We start from the raw sequence: 21,932 nt of genomic DNA on the forward strand, positions 1-21,932 counted from the left end.
ATGACATGCAAAGTGGGCGTACCCAACCCGTTAGCGACTGAAAGCATTCGATAAAGTCGCAATCGCCTATTAACAAGGCAGGCATAGTGTTGGAAATATTTGCGATAAGCGCAAATATCTCCAAAAACTAACGCCTGCTCAGACCAGTTCTTAGCCATGTTATCCAATGGGAGGTGGATAACATGGCTCAGAGCATTTTGTCGCTAATGCGTGAATATCGCTGGATTCTCAGCGATATTCACGCTATCGCCGGAAAATTTATCGCTTTGGAGATAAACGATGCTAATAGCACGTTTTCTCAGCGATATTTTCCGGCGATGCTTAGCGATAAAAAATGTGTTGCTAAGCCTAGTTAGCGATAAATATCGCTAATCGTTGGTAATATGCCCCAACATTCCAGATTTTGGGGGCAATTCCGGAGAGTATGTCATTGTATGTTAAAGCTGTTGTTCTTGTCTCCCATTTTCGGTTTGTCTCTGACTTTGGAGGAGTGCTGTTCATTTGGACGTAGGAGGACCTATGAGGAGGAGAAAGGATTAACAAAGAGGAACTAAAATGGATTCTGCACCTTGTTATGTCGCTGTGAAGGAAACACACCTAGTCAGGTAGGACTGTTCAACTTCCTGTCCGCACCAGGATCTTTTTATTTAGTGAAAACCATGCCCCCAATAAACCAATTATCTCACAGCAAGCTATATATACATCAGGTGGTCCACCGCTCCCCCTTACGGGATACAGAACACGGCGGTGACCACATCACACACCTGAATACAGTTAATTCTGCCATCAATCAAATGGAAGACTGAGCAACTTTATTGTTACAGACCTCGCCTCTTTGAATACCAAAATGAGCTTTTGCATCCTCTTCTGTATTTTGAACAGATTCATTTGAGCCTCTATTTACGTGGTTGGTCCAGAGCATCCTTTCAAGATGGCTGCCTTCACAGTCTATTTTTAGTTTTTGCTTTTCAGTAGTGAATTTACGACACCACTATCGACATGTCACAGAGAGTTTCAGTGTTTAGGAGTAATCCGTGCTCTCACCAGTGGTGACATCTCCTCAGGTCCCCGTATCTTTTTACTTTCCTATTCTCTAATAACAAGTTACTTCCAAACATTTTTCCGTGATCGTGCATTTAACATGGCAACCCATTTTCAGTTCTATTTCTCTCTCCAGCTTTTAACAAGAGTCTCCGCACTTTCCGTAAACACACGGGGCCTTATTTATGAAGGCCTTGCGCCGCCGGTGCGTCACTTTTAACATGGGAAAAAGTGACGCACCGGCGGCGCAAGTGCTTCATAAATAAGGCCCACTGCGCTTCTGCAACACTGTAGCAGTTGCGCCTCTTGGAATGCCCCTCATTTGCCACTGGGGATTGCTCTTTGGTTTTTGCTCATTTTGAAGGTCGCCTTGCAGGGAATGTCCTTTACTAGTACCACCGATGTGGATGCCTACTCTCCTTTTTGCTAGACACTCACTAACTGTTCTTTTCCATATTGGCCAGCCATAATGCACAACCAATATTGGAACATTAGAATCAAGCCTCCCCCATTAACTCACTAGCATTGATTTCAAAGCCTTCTGCTCCGAGGCAACCATTGTGTTTCGGTCTGGTAAGCTTTCACTTCGCTCTATTCTCCCAGGCTGACATTTACTTACTAAAGCTTCTCTTTATTATACAGATGCATTTGCATCTTCTTTTCCTCTTTACTCTGTTAATAAATGCAAGTAACTACAATGGGATCATTACTACTGTGGGGTGCCCACTCGTTCTAGATGTGGCAGCAGTTGTAGCAAAAAGGTTAATGTTTAAATTGTTATTCTTGTTTGTCTCCGATTTTCTGTTTGATTTTGGTGGAGTTCTGTTCATTTGAATGTCAGAGGATATAGGAGGAGGAGGAGCCGGAAGCGGAGGAGGAGCCGGAAGCGGAGGAGGGCTGCAAGTCACCAGAGGTGGAGCGACTGTGGCAATTGTGGTGCTAACCATTGGCCGATGCTGGTTTTCATGAACCTGCGCGGCCCACTCGTCTGCAGCTCACCACACTGTTGTTCACCTGCTGCCCCCTGGGCCCCGCATGGATTCCTGATAGTCCTGCCTTCCACTGGCATCTTAGTGCTAACTACAGGGGTGGCGCGGTGCAGTGTAGCCCAGGGGACTAGTGGATCAGTGACATAGTGGCATAAGGAGGTGATAGGCAGACCAATAGCGTTGACAACGTCACCACAAAAGTTTGTTTAACGGCTAGGGCGTCGACCTCGAGACTGGGGTACCGGGTTCGACTCTCGGCAATGACGCTGATTCTGGGTACATCACTTAATCTCCCCGTGCCTAACAAAAAATGAATGTGTCCTCATGTAACGCAACTGGTGCTATGTAAAGAGCTCTGATACACATAAAGCTCTGTGAAAAAAAAACAAGGTGAGAAAAAGTGGTGAGAGTGCATCTGGCTTGTAGTGCATTAGGCAGAGTGGCCCCAGGCCTTGGAGGGGTCGAAGCGGGTAGCCTAGTGACAGGTGCAATTTGCACCTGGGCCAGAGGGCTGCCAGGATGAGCAGCAGCGGAGCGGATGTGTAACCCTACAGGAGGGCTACGGGGCCTCTCTGGACCCCATTCCTTAGCGCTCCCCACTTGCCAAACATCTGAGTCTCTCACTCCCCCTGCAACCAGATCACTCCTTTGCAGATACCTCCATAATGTTCTTTTTGTTGGTTTACAGTGAATACACCACTGATCTGTTCTGTGCTGTGCTCGTGCACCCCCCTTCCTGGCCAAGGGGAAAGGAGGCAGTTCTCTGTTTACGGTAGTTGCCACTGATTTAAAAAAGTGACTCAGCGTGGCTTAATCTCCAACATTAATCGGACCCATGCAGTGTATACTTCGCCAGCATTAACAAAAAACACACACCGCCTCAAACTCTGTTATGCTAAATAAGCATGGCAGCGACTATAAAGACTTTCCACCCTCTTTTTCTAGACTGGAAATTTCCATATAGCTCTTTACACAGATTTTGTTGCTCTTAAAGCTGGCATGACAGTAATTGCAAATTCTAGAAGACAACAAATTCAGGCTGAAGGTCAAACACATACTAGAGGAAGTGGTGGGATGGGAGGCAGACAAGGGGTACCTTAGCAGGCCCAACAGGCCCAACAGCTCCAACTGGATGCCCCAGCATCAGAAACTCAAGCAAAGGATAAAGAAACCTTACTGTTGATGGAGCAGGGTTTTGCAAAGTGAAACCTGCTCGGATTGACACCTCTGTAATACTTACTTACAGTGTGCGGTGGATACCAACATCCAAATAACATGAAATATACGGGAAACCGATTTGCGCACGCATGCACTAATGTGAACTAATGCATGAAAGAACTAGGCCACATTTTACTTTTGCGTTTCAAAAGAAACTAAATGTAATGCATGTCTAGGCCGCATTTCGCATCTTGAATCTCGCTTCCAAAAATAATAAAATATGCCATTTTTGCTAAAAGAATTGCTAAGAAAAATATTAACATGGGAAAGTCCAAAGGTGGGTGGTAAACAATGAAAAGTGCATCTCCATGTAATTCATGAATGCTTATGTGTTATTTGTCATAGTGAGCCGAATGGGCCTGCATTTTCCGAGAATTGACAAGCTAGATGGGGCTGGAGAGAGCATGAATAACCTGACAAATAGACAGAAAAGCTGAGTGGTGCAGGAGTGCCTGAAAAGTCAAGGTCGATCAGCGACAGAAAACATTGTTTGCCAAAAGATGAGATTGGCCATGGGACACTAGTCTTCCGTGGATGTAGCTGAAAGACTCATGTGAAATGATGAAACAGTTACATGAATTATAACAAATAAACAAGCCTAGGATCACGTCATGTGAATAATGCAAAACAAAGAAGACTGTAGAATTATGAATGTGATCATGGTGGTATGATTGACCACCCCCTAAGCCATCCAATCGGAAAACGGATTTTATAAATTGTTTTAACTAATGTGGGTTGGACATGCAGGTTTTAGGGTATAACTTGGGTCCCTTTGGGGTGTGGTTAGTAGGCTGTCCGGAGAGGAGAGAGGGGTGATTCGTCAATGAGCATCATTTTACAGAGAGGCCTAGCTGTTCCTGTCCCTGTCCCGTTCCCAAGTCCTAAAATCTTTGTTCCCTAACCCTATTTCAGGGGACCCCTTACTGAAATAGGAGGAAGAAGAGTGTGGATAAGTTATCACACTGCAGAAGTACTGTGTCTGTTGTTATAATACTCTACGGTGGAAGGCTGTAGGTGTTATTTTTAGGGACAGTTTTGTATGTAAGTAGAGTGTCTGAAATAGCGAAGGGTCCACTTCCGAAACTCTAGCCTTATCCCCAGGGGAGTAACAAATCCTCTTTAGATAAGTCCTCTTGTGAAACTTTGGCCTTATCCCTAGAAGAGTACCAGGTCCACCTGTAGCTTGTTTGGACTTAAAATAGTCCTGGTTGTTGTTTTACTTGAAGTGAAAGAATCTCATTTTGAAATGAAAAACTATCTATTTATTTAGTGGAGCAGACAAAGTAGCATTGTTTTGTGTTGTTTCTAACAAGATTATGATTAAGAAAATGTAGAAATATATTGCCGTACTTCTTTGTAAAGGGAGGGTCAGTGGAAGGAGTAATACTGACGTCAGAAAAGCTGTGCTGGCTATGGTTAGATAGAGGGCGTTCAGGAAATTGTGATTGGTTTATTTATGTGAACTGCATTTGTATTGGTCGAGACGTTGCTTAAGTAGTGAAGCTCTGATTGGGCAGTTGGAGTGAGTCGTGCTGGTATAGGACAAGAACTGACAAATTGAATAAGTAGAATTATGGAAAGGTTTCTTTGTTTGTTTTGCTGTGATACATTAGCGTAAAAGAGTCAGAAAAATGAAGTTGCTTATAAAAATAAATATTTTCTTTAAAAAGGATAAACCAATAGTGACTACAGAGGGAATTCCTATTCCATCTCCAAGAACGCCTGGTTCCTTTATGATGTTGGAGTGAGGATACCATACGTGTACTTGGTTAGAGAATTGGGTGGATTATACAAAGGATGATGGTGTTATAGCTTTTCCACAGCACGGTTCATTTAATGTAAGGATTTTACAGAATTTGAGAGCTCTAATGAATTCACTAGAGCTAAATCTCAGAACTACACAGTATGAAGCGTTAGAGGAATGGGAAAGAGAGAAATATCGAAGAGATACAGAAATATAATGACTAGTTATCTTTTTGAGAGAATAAAAGATAAAATGAAAAGATGGAGGAGAGCTGTGGTAACTGAGGGTTTGTACCCAGTTTTATGTGCAGAAGACCAAACAGGAGGTAAATGTAAAGCGAAAAAAAAAATATAGAAACTTTGAGATTAGGCTATGACCCAAACGATTCTGATGGTGAGTTGCTAGATGACATTTTGACTGAAAGACCTTCACCATATCAAGAATCCGACTGGTGAGGTGCACAACTGTAAATCTGGCAACCCTATATGCCGAATTCATAGCATGAGGAAGTGAGAGACGAGGCAGATCACAATTGTTTGGATGTGACAGAATTGTGCACAAAACCCAGGCCTGACATTGAGGACATCCAATTGGAAGAATCAGACTGTGAGATATTTGTTGATGGATCATGTGTGAGGAATAAGAAAGGTGAACTGTGTTCTGCCTATGCTGTCTGCACCATTGCAGGAGTTTTAGAAGCATCCTGTCTAAAAGAGGTAAACTATGCCCAAATTGCTGAATCGATAGCTCCGATTAGAGCTTGCAAAATTGCCAAAAGCATGAGGATAACCATATTTACTGCTAGTCAATATGGTTTTGAGGTGGTGCACAATTTTGGGCAGCTATGGATGCAAAGGCGATTTCTGACTTCTTCAGGTTCCCCAATCAGGAATGTGGTTCCGTGGTTCGCGAACTGGGTTCGATGGTTCCGAACCCGTTCAATAAAGATCGTCGGAAATGGACGATTTTGGTGTCAGCAGACCGCAAATGCCGAGTGTAGCGTGTCTGAGTGTTTTCGTATGAATTGATATAGGAGAACACTCTGTATTCAAGGATTTCGTTTGAACCTCCTGGTTCCATTTTGTATACGGCAGCCATTTTGTGTGGTTGCCCTAACATAGGCCCGTTGACTGTGGCCGAACCAGTCCTTGAGACACGTACGCCTTAGCTGACTCCTGGGTGACCTGGCCGAACTGACTCCTTGCCCGAGGCTGACCTCGCTGAGCCAGTTCCTTGTTCAACAGCTGGCCTGATAAAGATTAAAGAGCAGGGCGTGCCCGAGTTTATGGTACACTGCTCCCACCTTTCTATCTCCTTTCCAATCTGTTTCTGCCTTTCCTTTACGACATAATCATTGATTTGGGTTGAAGGCTTTATGATGGGTTTGTCCGGCCTGATCGAACAGGAAACCTGGAATTTGCTTGGCCATTTCTGGTGGACTGGACAACGGAAAATGGGATTGTCTGAGATTGTCGTCATACGCTACTTTTGAAATGTTACACTGTCATTGGTCAGTTTGTATGCACCGAATGCTAATTTGAAATGTTGCCTGAGGCTTGATTTTTGGCATAAAAGACCATGCTCCGCTTATTGAAGTTGTGCAGTCTCTAGCGAACCACCCGTGTTGTGCTTCGTAGATCTCTGTTCCTGGTTGCAGCCAATAAACTTTGGTCTTTGACGTCATCAAGAAGTATCCCGTGTCTCTGTTTGCCAAGACAGGTGAACTCGAAGGTTTCAGGCGTTCTCCCTGACGCTGCTGGGTTCTAAAACCCGGTCCTTCAGTTGGCGCCCCACGTGGGGCGACTTCAGCGGTACCGGTCCAAGCCAGAGGTTCGTGAGAAGCTTCATGTGAAAATTCTGGAGGAAGGCCAGCCACTTCATCGACCCCTGTATGTCCTCGTGGTCTGAAAGTCTTTGCTGCGAGGTTTCCCGCTTTCCGACGGCTATGAAGGACTGCTGCCCTGACTGTCGCCCTGTTTTGGAGCCTTAGACGTTTGTAGAGCGAGACGATTGACGGGTCTTCTGGTGACGCCCTCGACATTTCAGTTAAGTATAAGCGGAGCGTCTCCTAGTCCTTAGTTTGTTTGCTATCCTTTAGTGGATTGATTTGATTTGGTACCTGCAGGCCACAAAGCCAAGGGATTCGTGTATTCACGAGACTATCGTTTTAAGATTCCCCTTGTTGTTTGAAGCTAGACTAGTGAGCAAGATGCCTGGTTTTAGCAGTTTTAGAAACTTGTTTGGTTGTGGTTCAATGAGGGACTCCCGGTTAGAGGATTCGTGTCCGGTTCCCCCGATCGGAACTCCTACATACGAGTTGTATGTGAAACATGGTGTGGGCCCTATTAGTTATAATGAGATCTGGGTAAAATATACGAAGAGTGACGGTGTCCTACAGTGGCCCCGTTACGGTAGTTTTGAAACTGAAATTCTAGATAACCTCGAGGTGAAGTTGTTCAAGAAGAAAGCCCGGCCGGCGATGTTTGACTCTTTCCGCATATGGCGCAAAGAAGCCAAACAGAAAGAAATGAAATTAGCGAAAAAGAATAAGCGGGAAAGAGGTATGTCAATGGTGCAAGCTGCCATTGCGTATAAAGATAATGAAGAAGAACAAGAAAGTGAACAGATGCTCAGAGTGAGGAAGTTAGCGGTAGATAGATGCTACCCAGTCTTGCCGCCTAAAGAGCAGAAAGACGAGAAAGATCTTGCGAAAGATCCTTTAATGTCGCATCTGTTAAATTCACCGCCACCTTATGCGCAGAATGCGACGGCACCACCGCCACCAGTCGTGGCTGTGCAACTGCCGGTCGTTTTGCCTCCTGTAATTCCTCCACAGCCAGCTCTTCCGTTGGCTACTGTTCCTTTGGCACAGCCTCCTCAGGGGCCGCCAACTTTGCCTTCTTCTTCGACTGCTACTTCTGTGTCTGTCCCTAACGCTTCTTCAGTTCCGACTCTGGATTCTTCTACTACTGTTTCGTCTTCTCTTATTCTTCCGACTACTCCTTCTCCTAGACAGCGGATGACTGCTGTCTTTTCTGGTTTTCTGACTCCTTGGTTCGGACAATTGGGTATGTCTCCAGTGAATGAGCGTAGACAGTCACGTAGTCAGTTGCCTGATACGGATGAACGAGTGGTTTTGGATCACATGGCACGTAGATGGGTTACATACACGTCTCAGTATGACCTTGAGGGTATCATGAATGTCTTTCGGCAATGGGAAGCACCTAAGCAACGATATGTTTTTGAGATCATTTGTGCGTTCCTCCATGACTAATGGATGGACGAAGTGGGTTAACCTCCTGAAGAGTTGTTCCGATTGCGTTCTGAGTTTGCAAAAGGAACGATTGTGAGTCTACTCGACATCGAGAGAGCGGTGTCGACGTTATTGTCATTTCTAAATAATGCTTCTTCTGAATGGCTGTTTGAGCCCGATTCGTTAGTTGGGAGAAAAGCGCGTCAATATCCGATGCGAGAGGTTCCTCCGGTTTGGAGACCTGCTGATGCCAACGCTGTTCCGCCTGTTGTTTCGCACTTTCAGCGAGTGTGGGTACATGTTCCATGGATGCGTGCTGAAGTTCTAGCGCTTAAGCAGACGTTGCCTGATACGTGGAAAAATCCAGCGGGATATTATAAAGAGCTTACGCAAACTGTGAGTTCGTGCGTCATGAATTTGGCGGACATAGATATGTTGTTTGGGAATGTTGTTCCACAGCCCATCTGGAATGTCATTCGACATACGGATCATGATAATGAATTGGATGATTCGTGGGTTAATCTTGTTGCTGCAAACGAAAGACAAGTTGGAGGTGCTAAGCCTGAAAATATTATTACAGAACTTCCTGGTAGGATCATTAATCTCATGAAGACTTTGATGCCCGAAGTACGTGTTAATTGGGACAAGTTGTCTGCATGTAAGCAGAAGAAAGATGAGACTGTGTCAGATTTTTTCACGCATTTCGAAGAAACTTTTGTCGATCATAGTGGGCAGGATATGGCTACCGAGGGTGGCCAGAGATTGTTCGTCGACAAGTTTGTACACAATCTTCTTCCCGAGTTATGCACTAAGTTGAAGGATTCTGAGTGTGCTTGGCCTGTCTCTACGTCAGCGCAGATTCTAGCCACGGCTCAGTACTATGAGAATAGACGTAAGGATGAGTTAGAGAAAGCGGACAAGAAGACTAAGGAATTGAAGACTAAAGTTCTTCTACAACAAGCTTATCGACCCCGTGTTAATAATCAGCGTGATTATCAGCAACCTCAACAGTATTCGAGAAAATCGCAAAGAGACGAGACTTTTCAACAGCGTTTTCCGTATGGCCCTAATCAGTGTGCGTATTGTAAAGAAGAGGGTCATTATAAGAATAGTTGTCCGGTCTTGTTACAACGAGCGAATAGTGCTCCTGGTGTGAGAGGTAGAGGTGCTCAGCAAGCGCCTAGAGGTAGAGGTCGCGGACAGAACGTACGTTCTTTGCCTCCACAGAACTCAATGAATAGTTTTGACCAACAGCAGAATTCGTCTGGTAGGACAACACAGTACTACGTAGATGATTATTACGTTGAAGGTGACGAAGCACATGGTAGTAATTGTTAGGACAGCCATGGACAAAGAGAGGGAGTTGTTTCAGTTCCAGTAGATCAGAGTGGACCTTATGTTAAAGTGATTGTATCAGCTATGTCCGAACCTTTTCTGCTAGACACTGGTGCTACGAAGAGTTCTATTATGCATTCTAAACTCCCTGGCGCACCTTTGTCTGGCTTTAATAATGTTTCTGTAGGTTTTTCTGGCGCTTCCGTTACGAATCCGATTTCCGCTCCATTACCCCTTTCTGTTGGTCCTCGTAAGTTTGAAGCACCCCTTCTTTTGACTATAGGTTGTAATGAGAATTTGTTGGGATTGGACTTGTTGAAGAGATTGTATGCGACTTTGTATTGTTCTCTGGCAGGAGTACATCTTACTTTGGGTGAGAGTGTGATCTCTCCGATGTATGTATTGAAAGATTGTCTTCCATCGGAATTGTCTTTATTACCAGATTCATTGTGGGCCACGGGTCCAAATGATGTGGGCCTGTTGGATATTCCCCCGTATGTTGTGACACTGAAGGCGAATGCTAAGTTACCGCGCATTCCACTATATCGTATCTCAAGTGATGGTGAGCGTGCACTTTTAGCGATCATTTATGATCTGATCGACAAGGGTGTTATTGAAGAGACGCGAGGTAATGTGTGCAACAGTCCTGTTTTGCCTGTTCTAAAGAGAACTGATCCTTCACAGCCTCCTGTATATAGATTTGTCATCGATCTTCGTGAAGTGAACAAAATTGTTGTTCCACAATTCCCTGTTGTGCCTGACATTACTGCATTATTGACTTTGATTCCGGCTTCTGCCACCTGGTTTTCGGTGATCGACTTGAAGAATGCTTTCTTCAGTATCCCGATTGCTATGGAGAGTAGGGATATCTTTGGATTCTCTTTAGGAGGACGAAGTTTCCACTTTAAGCGCGCTCCTCAAGGCTATTGCGAGAGTCCATCGATTTACAGTCAAGCTTTAAAGACGCAACTTGATCTGTTGGTTTTACCTGAAGGTGCAGCTCTTATTCAGTATGTTGATGATTTGTTAGTTGCTGCCGATACTGAGGAGATTTGTAAGGATGCCACTTTGTCATTATTATGTCATTTATCTGATTGCCATCACAAAGTTTCTCTCTCAAAACTGCAATTCTGTCGACAAGAAGTTACCTACCTAAGTCACCTCTTATCGAAGGAGGGAAAGAAATTGACCCCAGAAAGAATTCAGGCTATTGCGAAAATGAGTGTTCCTACGACACAGAGAGAAGTACGTGCGTTTTTTGGGTATTACATCGTACTGTTGACAGTGGATTCCTAATTTTTCCTTGCTAGCGAAGCCTTTGATAGCTCTTACTGTTAAGGATACTCCAAATCCTATTCCTTGGACTGACGAATGTCAGAAGAGCTTTTCTTAATTACGCAATGCGTTGTGTTCGGCTCCTGTGTTGGGTACTCCCGACTACAGTAAGCCTTTCACATTGTATGTCCACGAGAGAGAGGGATGTGCATTGTCGGTTTTGACTCAGCAGTTTGACGATAAGCAATGCCCATGTGCGTACTTTTCGTCGACTTTGGATCCTGTGGCTAGAGCGTTGCCAAGTTGCTTGAGAGCCACAACGGCAGCGGCAGTGTCAATCTGACAATCTGCTGGTTTGGTTATGGATAACACGTTAGTGGTTATGGTTCCACATGCAGTGGATACTTTGTTGAATCGTACCAAGACACAGCACTTAACTAGTGCTCGGTTGTCAGGGTATGAGCTTACACTGTTAGCGAGTCATGTGCACATCAAAAGGTGTAATACCTTAAACCCAGCTACATTGTTGCCGATTTCGCTTGAGACAGATGATGATAGTGAAGAACAGCATGATTGTTTTCTGAGAACCGAAGAAGAGACGAAAGGGAGAGTGGATCTCTGAGATACTCCTCTTCCTGACTGTGATGATGCTTTGTGGGTTGATAGTTCGTGCTTTAAGTTGCTGAATGGTGATACGACTGCAGCATATGCTGTGACGACTTTGCATACGGTTGTTGAAGCTGCACGTATCCCACATAACTCAGCACAAGCAGCGGAATTGATCGCACTTAAGAGAGCGTGTGTGTTGGCGAAAGGAAAACGTGTGAATGTGTACATGGATAGTCAGTATGCGTTTGGTGTGGCTCATAGCTTTGGACGTTCGTGGCGTGAACGTGGATTTTTGACATCGCATGGGACGAAGATCCAACATGGGCAACTGGTGAATGAACTTCTCGAATCTCTTACGTTACCATTGCAAGTAGCGATTGTGAAATGCAGTGCCCATAAAAAGGTTACGGATGATGTTGGTCGTGGTAATGCGTTTGCGGATCAGGTTGCGAAAGAAACTGCTAGAAACATGATGAGTCGAATGTATGTTGCGGGTCCAGCAAGATAGGTTCCAGAGAAGAGTATGTGTGAAGATACCATTGAGAGCGTGAAATCCATTCAAGGTGAAGCCACAGAGAAAGAGTTGAATGAATGGAGAGAAAGTAAGGGTAGATTGGATTCGAATGGTTGTTGGACTGATTTGTCAGAGCATCAGAGATGGTTGTTGCCTAACGCGTATGCGCTTCCAGTTGTTACAATGGCTCATAGAATGGCACATATTAGTGTGAAAGGGATTTGCAAACTGTTGGCCCCTGTTTGGCAGAATGTGGGAATCCCCAGATGTGCAGAGAATCTGGTCAAGAACTGTATGGTGTGTTTGATGCATAATCCTGGTAAGGGAACTCCAACACCAGCTGGTCATTTTGCTCCTCCCACGTATCCGTTTGAGGCTTTGCAGCTAGATTTCATCCATATGGAGAGATGCAACAACTTGAAATATGTGTTAGTGGTTGTTTGCTCCTTTTCTAGATGGGTAGAAGCTTACCCCTTAAGGACAATACTGCTTTGCCCACAGCGAAGGCCTTGATAAAAGAATTTTTCCCGAGGTTTGGAATGCCGAGAATTATCTGGAGTGATAATGGGAGTGAATGTGTGGGTCAAGTTATGAAGAGAGTGTGTGAGGGTCTCGGGATTAGGCAGAAATTCCACGCTGCAAATCACCCCCAATCAGCTGGTTTAGTCGAGTGCTATAATGGCACTCTTAAGTTAAAATTGGCCAAAATTCAAGAGAGCACTGGTTTACAATGGCCAGATGCCTTGCTATTAGCACTTTTGTCCACAAGAATGACTGTGCATTCGCGAATGGGTTTGAGTCTGTATGAGGTTGTGTTTGGTCGCCCAGCAAATATTTGGGGCGTACCAAGACCAACGAGGTTCAGTGACCTCGAGTATCCTGTGCTGCTTGACTACTTGCGTGAACTGACAACTAAAATGAGTGTTTTACGCCAACAGGTGCATGACAGCCTTCCACAAGCTGCAGAGGATCCAGGCCATTCTATTGAACCTGGATCGTCGATTTTTGTATGTAACTTTCAGCGGACCAAGAACGAACAGCCCCGTTGGACAGGGCCCTACCAAGTACTCCTGTCAAAAAGATCTGCAGTCCGAGTGCGAGGCAAGCGTAACTGGATCCACGGATCTCATACTAAAAGGGCACCTCTGCCCTTGCCATACGATAAGTGGGTCCAGGAGGGACTTGCAGACTCTGAAACAGAAGTTGTCCCACGGTTTATACCGTTCAGCGATGCTCGACTGATTGGAACAAACTCTGAGAAAGATAGCGATAGAATTTTGCAAGAATCAGTACCTCCTGCAGATAGATTGGACACTACAGAGCCTCACCTTTTGTTTGCTGATCAGGAATTGGTTGGAAAGAGCCGCTATAATCTGAGACCGAGAGTTACGGACAAATAAATAAAGACTAATAAAGTTTGATGATTTTTTTCTGTTTACAGGTTAACTCTCCACCAAGGATCTACTCATTTTTGTTTTTCTTGAACCGCCATCCGGTTCTTGCTGCTAGGGTCGCGGTTGCCACCAGTCTTTGGAGTGCAAGCCTGAGACACTAGGTCGAGGGTTCTGTTGGCCTAAGGCAGCCTTCCTGGGTTAGCAGAGGCATTCCGGAGCAGAAACAACCTACCACCGCGGGCAGCACATTTAGTTTAGGATGAATTTCTTTGAGTTGGAGAGACCTGTACAGACATTGACTTTTAGAAAACGAATATGTAAAATAATATCGAAGAAAAGTTTTTTGATACCATGTTTATTTTTACTATTGAGCTTCGTGATATTTATAGCTGGTTATGTAACATTTGTTTTTAAAATGACGTTTAATCCCACTGTACAACCCACACATTCACCTACAATTTCTTCTCATTCTTTCCATCCTTTGCCTGAGCATGAGGTAGTTAGACAATTAGAATTTGCTAACAATTCCTTCATCCAACTTCTGCACCAACGATGTTTATTTATGCCCATACTGTTTACCCCCAACGTTCACTGAAAGACAACCCAAAGAACAGTGCTATAGTTAAAGGCATTGCTGACATGATTAGAGGGATTAGCTGGTATGAGACTATTCCGAGAGATGAGACACTAGCTTACATTGGTTGGAACGTTACTGGATATGGAGTTAGTCTGAGTGTTAACCAGCGAGCGAAGAATTCTCCACCGATTTGGATAGTGCCCCATCAGGGCCACTATTGTCTGCAGGGCAACGGCAAGAATCCAAAGGCTCAGTTAGGGAAGAGTGTTTGCGCTGAGACAAATGTATTTGCGTCTCAGTCTTCCCCAGCGTTCCTAGCTGTTAAGGGTACCTATTTTGTTTGTTACGACAAAGCTTATACATGGTTGCCCCCCGACTTCTCGGGCACATGTTTTGTTTCCTTTCTGTTGCCTCCCACTTTTACAGCTGCGGCAGATTACCATAAGACAAGAGTTGCTAGAGGTGTCTTTAGCCAAGAAGACACTGCAGGACAAGAACTTGGAGATTTCTTTAAGGGTTTTCTGCCGTTTTGGGGACCTATGGCTAACAGTAGGAATATTCACCAGTTAACAAGAGTGGTTGAGTCCACCATAGTCGAAACTGCTGGTGCCCTTGGTAACCTGACTGCTGAGCTCCAGTCGGAAATACTTATGATACTTCAAAATAGAGTTGCCCTTGATGTTATTCTAGCAGATCGAGGTGGAGTTTGCAAGCTGATTCAATCAAGCTGCTGTGTTTTCATTCCAGACAACGCTCCATCAGTCTTCCAGGCCATTTCCAAATTGCATAAAATCTCCGATTCTGTCCATTTGGACAAAGGAGATTGGTCTCTGATGGGATGGTTATGGGGATTGATATCCACTTGGGGTTGGAAGATTTTGATGGTCATTGGAATGGTCTCAGCAATCCTTTTCATGTTCTGTCTCTGTGTACAGTGTGCTCCTGCTATTTGTGGCCTCTGCGCTACTTCGTGTGCAAGGAGACCTGTCCAGCGAGAGGTACTAAGTAATAGGATATTGCTACAGCAACATATCGATGATCTGATGAATAAAGATCCGGATTCAGATTAACATGGGTTTGGGTCTGTTGCTTATGTAAGGGCAAAAGGAGGGTCTGTGGTTCCGTGGTTCGCGAACTGGGTCCGATGGTTCCGAACCCGTTCAATAAAGATCGTCGGAAATGGACGATTTTGGTGTCAGCAGACCGCAAATGGCGAGTGTAGCGTGTCTGAGTGTTTTCGCATGAATCGATATAGGAGAACACTCTGTATTCAAGGATTTAGTTTGAACCTCCGGGTTCCATTTTGTATACGGCAGCCATTTTGTGTGGTTGCCCTAATATAGGCACGATGACTGTGGCCGAACGAGTCCTTGAGACACGTACGCCTTAGCTGACTCCTGGGTGACCTGGCCGAACTGACTCCCTGCCCGAGGCTGACCTCGCTGAGCCAGTTCCTTGTTCAACAGCTGGCCTGATAAAGATCAAAGAGCAGGACATGCCCGAGTTTATGGTACACTGCTCCCACCTTTCTATCTTCTTTCCAATCTGTTTCTGCCTTTCCTTTACGACATAATCATTGATTTGGGTTGAAGGCTTTATGATGGGTTTGTCCGGCCTGATCGAACAGGAAACCTGGAATTTGCTTGGTCATTTCTGGTGGGCTGGACAACGGAAAATGGGATTGTCTGAGATTGTCGTCATACGCTACTTTTGAAATGTTACACTGTCATTGGTCAGTTTGTATGCACCGAATGCTAATTTGAAATGTTGCCTGAGGCTTGATTTTTGGCATAAAAGACCATGCTCCGCTTATTGAATTTGTGCAGTCTCTAGCGAACCACCCGTGTTGTGCTTCGTAGATCTCTGTTCCTGGTTGCAGCCAATAAACTTTGGTCTTTGACGTCATCAAGAAGTATCCCGTGTCTCTGTTTGCCAAGACAGGTGAACTCGAAGGTTTCAGGCGTTCTCCCTGACGCCGCTGGGTTCTAAAATCCGGTCTTTCAGGAACAGCAAAACTGTAAAAGATGTATTTGATGCTTTACAATTGCCCTAAAAGATTGCAAAAGTCAAATGTTCTTCACATAAATCAAGAGATTTCTCCTGCTTTAACAACAATCTGTAATGCAATGTTTCTAACAGGCACCTATCCATCTGTTTGGAAGAAGGCTATCATCAAGCCACTTTTAAAAAAGCCCACTCTGGACCCTCTTCTTCCTGCCAGCTACAGACCTATTGCCTGCCTCCCCTTCCAAGCAAAGATTTTCGAAAAAATCATGAACACGCAACTCTCGAAATTCATCAATGACAACGACCTCCTTGACGACACCCAATTTGGGTTCAAACAAAGTCACGGAACGGAGACAGCGCTACTCAAAGCAGCAGATGAAATAAGAACCACAATGGACAAGGGAGGATCTGCGGTTCTAATACTTTTGGATCTCTCCGCTGCTTTTGACACGGTCGATCATGTCACCTTGATCGACCGTGTCTCGGCTTTAGGAATAAGAGGCAAAGCCAAAGAACTCCTTGCCTCGTTCCTGGCCAACCGTCCTCAGACAGTTAAGATGGGTAACTACACCTCCCAGACCTTTTCTCTCCCTTGCGGAGTACAACAGGGCTCCTCGCTAAGTCCGACGCTTTTTAACATCTATGTTTCGGACTTAGCGAGGGTGATAAAATCCTACGGAATTGCCCTAACAAAGTATGTGGATGACACCCAACTAGTGTTATCGGTACACAACGATGGTACTGCAGTCGCAGCCAACTTCCAAGAAGGAATGAAGGCAATAAGTTCCTGGATGTCATCTAACTGTCTCAAATTAAACTCTGATAAGACAGAGGTGATGACATTCGGGAACTTGCAGCCTGTCTGGTCCCCTCAGTGGTAGCCATCTCAGATGGGAGCGCCCCCCCCAACCGGTAGTCAAGGTACGTAATCTGGGAGTCATATTTGACAACAAGATGACTTTCCTCCAACATGCCAACTCAGTGGTATCCTCATCCTTCTATATTCTAAAAAGGATTAAAAAACTACTTCCATACTTACCGCCGTCTGCGGGCAAAACCCTAATCAGCACCCTGGTGTTCTTGAGAACAGACTACTGTAATGCTCTCCTTCTGAATGCTCAAGAAAAGGTCCTCAACAGATTACAGACGGTGCAAAACGCTGCAGCCAGAATCGTATTAACCATCCCCAAATTCACATCTACATCCCCCTACATTAGAGAACTGCATTGGCTCCCAATTAGGAGTCGGATTAAATTTAAGGCTTTATGCATAGCCTACAAAGCCATCAATAATCCAGGCCCACAGTTCCTAAAAAAAGCTCTCAGCCCGCTTGAACATTCTATAACCTTAGATCATCATCAGCCCATCTGCTGACGGTTCCACGGACAAGAAAGACCAACTGGGGAGAAAGATGCTTTACTATAGCAACAGCCAAATTGTGGAATACATTACCATTCCATATTAAACCTGCCCCCACGCTTCTAAATTTCAGAAAGAAGCTCAAGACATGGTTGTTTTCAGCATAATTCACCTTTTATCTCAAGAGAGAGTTCTGTAACGCCAGCGCCGAGACACCCATAAAGGTATTTGCGCACTTTAAAAATCGCATTAAATAAATAAATAAATAAATGATTATGTGACAAAGGTCAACAGATATGCAGATCTGGTAGCGTGTTTCTGTGCATGAAATTTAATTGCCTTAAACAGAGGGATAGAAAAAGAAATTACCAATTGCCATCTTATGTTCTCTTCTTCATTTGAAACTTGAGATGAAATTAGACAGTTGCAGGAAGAAGCAAGTGACGAGGAAAAATACATTTGGGTAAATTCAGGCTGCAGAAAGAGAGCAGAGGACGAATTGTGGGTTTATATAAATGAAAGACCAGTCATGCCAGATTGTTTACTTTTCCAAATGGCAAGGGTATACCATGGAATTGCACACGTTGAAAGAGATACAATGATCAGACTCTTCAAGCAGTCATGGTATAACCCAAAATTCAGGGTCATTGCAGACAGTCTATGCCAGAGGTGTGTCACTTGTCAGTAGCAAAATCCAGGCAGAAAGACAGTTGTTATTTGGGGACGAATGGGAAAGGCAGCAGGACCATTCACCCAACTCCAATTGGATTTCATTGAGCTCCCCCGTGTAATAGACTGAACTATGTGTTGGTTGTTGTTTGCTTGTTCTCTAGCTGGGTGGAAGACTATCCAACAAGAAGGAATGACAGTCTCAGTGTCCCAAAACTACTCTTAAGAGAGCTGATACCAAGAACTGAATTTCCATTCACTTTAGAAACAGACAGAGGAACGCATTTTAATAAAGAAATAATTTGGATGATTTGTGCAGCATTACAAATTGTGCAGGAGCTGCATTGTGCCTCTCGACCCGAAGCACCCGGAGTGGTTGTGCAGATCAACGGCACAATAAAATATAGGTTAGGAGAGGTGTGTGCATCCACAGCACTGAAATGGCCTGACGCTTTGCCCCTTGTATTGATGTGTCTCAGTAGCATTCCTGAAAAAACGACGAGACTCAGTCCTCATGAAGTGCTGATGGGAAGAGCAATGAGACAAGCATTTGTACCAGCAAACAAACTGATGAATATATCTGATGATCTAGTGCTTGATTATTGCAGAGGATTGGCTGATCTGGTGTGTTCTGTATCTCAACGGGTTGGAGAGTATGCCACTACAACACAGCCGAGTCAATCTCATGATCTGAGTCCTGGAGAGATGGTTCTCGTGAAGAAACATGTGAGGAAACTGTGTTTAGTGCCCAGGTAGATTGGACCTTACCAATCTAATGGAATGGTGTATTCATATAGCGCTGCTATCACCCGAGGAGCATCTTGGCACTGAGACAGAAACCAAAGATGGAAAATAGAGCTGGTTTACTGCTAATGGTAAGGATCGGAGATCAGATCAGCTTTTTGCAGAGAGTGTCCCGTGCACCAGATTCAAACAATGACTCTAGGTGTTAGAGGAGACGTGATGGGAGACATCAGGATACAAATGTAAGGAAAGAGGAGTAATGGCCACACTAGGGGAATTTGAAATTGAAGCTCTCGTCAAGGCACAACCGGAATGAGACAACAGCTTAAGCGTGCTGACCTAGATTACAGATCGTCCACAGGAGGCATGTTGTAAGGCGCAGGAGCAGTGCGGATTGTGCACAAAACATAATAAACAGGAGTAATTTACTGAGAATTCACATGAAAGAAACTCCCTAATCAGAGGGAGCTTACTGTGTTAAAAGCAGAACCCATGTTATTCTCATCTAGAACCCCTCACACAGACACTGATAAGGACTAGGGAGAATGGACAATGTTACTGTAGAAATAAAAACAGGACTAACACCACCAAGATACTGATAACAAGGTTAACAACCATAGACAAAAAAAGAAGACTGGGGGTAGGAATAGGGATGAATCAGGATGCACGAGGAAAAATAGGACTGTCACCAGCAGGACTATGAAACCACTGTAAATTAATACAATATAAGGAATTAAATAAGTTAGATAGGAGCAACATTATCAAAATAATTAATTATATAAATAACAAATTATATTAATTGTAAATCAATACTAAATAAGGAAGGAAACATCACTACCTCATAGGGTGACTTTCTTACCCCAAATGTTTCTTTCCCTGCTGCTAATGCAATCTTTATCTTATTCGGATTGCTCCAAGAGACTTTCTACTTAATGTGCAATTTGCCCACTTTATTATTTTCCTCTTTTCAACACTTGAATTCGATTTTTTATCGGTTTCCTTACATGCTGCTCAACAACCTGTTATTTTTCTCCTGAACCATCTCGAGATGTTTTTAACCTTTTGTGATCTATGCATCCAATTTGACCTACCTCCTTTTTATGCTTTTATACTTCATATGTTTCAGTACCTGCTAATAAGTTATCAATATTTTTAGCCATATGCTCTGAATGCACACAAATGTATCTACCTCATTGATACGTTATATCTCAAATGTTGCTTTGACTGTTGCCAGTATATTTGTATTTTTGGGGGGAATTATGTATTTTATTTGGAATTGTGGCTTGATGTTCTTTGTCTAATGTGCTTCATGCTCCAAATCCGAGCTACCTCATCTGGATTTTAATTACCTTGAATGTTACATTGCCAGCTCCTTACCTAGCCACAACATTTGCACATTAGCTTCTTACTCCCAAACCGAGCTACCTCATCTGGATTTTAATTACCTTGAATGTTACATTGCTGGCTCCTTAACTAGCCACAACATTTGCACATAGCACTTTGCCTCTTAGTATCATTATTGTTGTATTTCTTATATAGCGCCAGAATCGACCCGTGAAGGGGTATCTCCGTGCTTGCCTTGGGAACCCATCCTGGTTTTTCCCTGTGAGATAGCCCCTACAGGGCATCCCCAAGGTGAAAGCCAGGCATCCCGCCGTGGGGGGCCGTTGTGGAGATTAAGCAAGCTTAATGCCCAGAGTTGCAGAGTGTGAACCCATGATTAGGCCAGGCACCGAAGCGAGAATTATCGAGTCCGTGGACATTTGAGCTCAACACCCTGCCACGTCGGGAATCGAACCCTGGTCCCGGGTCTGACCTCTGCTTCAGGGTCTGCCTGCTCTAACCAGTGAGCCACACTTCTCCATTCTGTTCTCCCTCCTATTTTTCTCTTCTTCCTCTCATTTTTCTCCATAGTGCGGTCTCCCCAACCGGCAGACCTCTATTTCATCCTCTATGTCTCCTCCGTGCGACTCTGATCTCGGTCTTATCCCCTGGATACCCACCTTTTTCCCTGTCTCAAGTCACCTCAATGCAAGGCCCTTGCCCTGGTTTTGGGTCTAATTTCCCTTTTGCAGACTTTTCTTCCATCTCCACTCTCCCCCATCCTTGCACCTTCCTTCTATATCCTCCCTGCACCACTGATCATCTAAGCCGAATCACCATGCCTCCTTTCAATCACACCCTTACTGCACTAACTCTTGGTCCATCCTTTACCCACCCAACCTCTCTAAAAATGCTAATAAGAACTTCAAACAGAAACTTTTAGTACGTCACCAAGAAACCGTATTTGTTCATAATAATCTAAGCCTGACCCCCATTATTAAAATTAACTACATCTTTTACCCCAGATGCCCCTCTAAATGGAAAAGTATCTTCCTCCACTACCTCCCCATACCAAAATCCTGCAAAATCCCTTATGGCCTGAAACTGTCCACCAACCCTTCCTCCACTTCTTTAGGCGAAATTGACATCTCTATTTTTAAATCCGGAAATGTCTTCATACAAGCCTTTGAAAACCACCTCACCCACTTTGAGCACCACTTCAGCTCTTTATATGATCTACTTTCTTCTCCTTTCCATATAACTGCAGCCTTGCAATCACAGGAAGTCCTCCCAGCTTCGCCTCTTTTGACGCCAACCCCGCTGCTCCCTGTTTCTACAACTACCTATGAAGTCTCACAATCCTGACATCTGATCTTACCACCCCCTTAGCATCCTCTCTCTCGCTTGGCATTTTCACATCATACTTAGCCACTCAAACCCTCTCTCCCTGCGCCTCATCTGTCTCTCCTCCTTCTCCTGATATTCCATCTTCTCACTCGGCCACCCAGACCCTCTCCCACCCTCCTGACACTCTCCCACTCAACCCTAATCACTCCCCTCTTACCTTTCATTCCTCCCAGCCCTCTCACACCAATCCCCCTATGACGATCCCCCTACACACTGCGTCTTATGAAGTCTCACAATCTCAGACCTCTGATCCCATCAACCCCTTAGCATCCTCTCGCTCGCTTGACATTTCCACATCATACTTAGCCACTCAAATCCTCTCTCCCCCATATACCTCTACACCTTCTCCTGATTTTCCGTAATCCCACTTGGCCTCCCAATCCCTCTCCCCTCCTCCTGACACTCCCCCACTCAACCCTAATCACTGCCCTCATACCGCGCATTCCTCCCAGCCCCCTCAGACTGATCCCCCTA

Source organism: Lissotriton vulgaris, unplaced genomic scaffold, assembly GCF_964263255.1.
Source record: "Lissotriton vulgaris unplaced genomic scaffold, aLisVul1.2 SCAFFOLD_987, whole genome shotgun sequence".
In the NCBI taxonomy this organism is placed as follows: domain Eukaryota; kingdom Metazoa; phylum Chordata; class Amphibia; order Caudata; family Salamandridae; genus Lissotriton; species Lissotriton vulgaris.